Source organism: Rousettus aegyptiacus, unplaced genomic scaffold (genome assembly GCF_014176215.1).
Source record: "Rousettus aegyptiacus isolate mRouAeg1 unplaced genomic scaffold, mRouAeg1.p scaffold_m13_p_10, whole genome shotgun sequence".
NCBI classification, from domain to species: Eukaryota; Metazoa; Chordata; class Mammalia; order Chiroptera; family Pteropodidae; genus Rousettus; species Rousettus aegyptiacus.
This window is the reverse complement of record NW_023416285.1, coordinates 34436045-34437899: the sequence shown is the minus strand read 5'-3', so window position 1 is coordinate 34437899 and position 1855 is coordinate 34436045. Positions and strand designations below refer to the sequence as shown.

Here is a 1855-nt window from a genome sequence, read left to right as displayed (position 1 = left end):
ATATGAGTTGAGATATATTTTTGGATCCATGTTATGTGTTGCTCAAATATATTACAGCCTTATATCCTTAGCTATTTGGATTTATTTGGTTATATCAATTACAAACATAAGTGTATTAACCTTTTCTGTCTTGAGCAAATATATCGATTTCTTCTTTGATTTTGTTAATATTTTTCAAGCTATTTATTAATTGCACACATGTTTCAAATTGACATTTTTTACCCTGATAAGATAGAAGTTCTCCACTAGAAAGTTATCCATGAGGGAAGGTTTTTGCATCTGGTTTTTCATTATTATATGTTCAATATCTGGAACTGTACCAGGCTCCAGAAATAATTGTTGGCAACTAAAGGAATTAGATGTTTTTCCAATAAACAACGATTTTAAAAAAACACTAGAAATGTTTTATTTCTCTTGAATGTTTTTGTCTGCCTTTAGCATAGTAACAAAATTTTTTTGATTAATAGTGTGACTATATTGTTTTTATTTTCATTATTTTTTCTCAATTTTTAGTGTTATGTTAAGTGTGTTTGTGTTAATAGCACACAGTTTGATACATAAACTTGAAACTTTGCTAACTAAAATGTCTGTCTGATAATTGAGAAAACTCACATATGTTGTATCTCATATATATATATTTTAGGCGACCTTTGGTTAACCTCACAGATTGCAAAGACCTTGTCAGTTTACGATCTCTTATTTATTTATATATTTTTTATGCCTACAGCACCTGATCTTCCTAGGTGGTCTCCCATCCAAGTACTAACCAGGCCCGACACTGCTTATCTTCTGAGAGACAGGATCAGGTGTGTACAAGGTAGCATGCTATAGGCTCTTTATATTTTTATTTTATGTTCTTTGTCTCATTTTTTTCCCTATTTTTCTACCTTCTTTAATTATTTTGATTTGGTTGATTTTCCCCCTTATACTGCTATCCCCCTATTGTTTTGGAAGTTACAGAACCTTTTTACTTTTTAGTGATTATCATAGACATTTTACATGCATGCCCATTATAAAAGAGTCTAAAGTTGAATAATATCTTAGTATCCTCGTAAACTTAAAATAAACTTACAGTATTTAAATTCCTATAATTACTTCAATATGAAACATTTCACTGGTATATTTTAGCATTTTGATTCTGTTTTTAACCTCACAAATTAAATATTATTATTATTATTATTATTATTATTATCATCATTATCATTTTCAGTCAACTTTTTAAAGATTTATTCTGATCTTTACCATCCTTCCTCTTAGGATTATTTTCCTAACATATCTTTTGGGATTTCCTACAGTGAATGTCTGTCTACTAATGGTAAATTCTGTAATCTTTTTTGTCTTAAGCCATCTTTATTTCATTCTCATTCCTCAAAGCTAGTTTCACTGGGTATAAAGGTTGAAATTAGAAAAGACTTTCTAGTAATTTTAAAGAAATTTTATGTAATCCTGATTTTTAATTTTGCTTTTACGAAATCTACCACCAGTATAATTACTGTAATTTATAGTTAATTTTTGCTTTCTCTCTGCTATTTTGAATAGATTATTGATTGTGAACTTCCCTGTGATGATGAATTAGTAATATATGAACTTGTTATAGAAATTTCAAATCTTCGTATGGTGTTCTATATCCTCAAAGGGTTGCTTAGAATAACTAGAATAACTAGTACTAAACACTCATAATAGTTTCTTTCTTCTCTACAATGCATAGTGCTTAACAATTATAGTCCTCAGGAATGTCTTGTCCCTCTATCTGGAAGGTGAAGATCTAATGTTCTTCATAGCTTGATATTCATGATTCACTCTATGCTAGACTCACCAAGATTTTAGCACTTGTTCTCTGCTAAAACCACTATTT

The 1855-nt window shown here is 29.3% G+C and overlaps 1 pseudogene; it reads right to left on the bottom strand.

The window, feature by feature from the left end:
* Positions 1-718: 718 nt before the first annotated feature.
* LOC118608740 lies at positions 719-833 on the bottom strand (annotated as a pseudogene).
* Between the last annotated feature and the right edge of the window lie 1022 nt (positions 834-1855).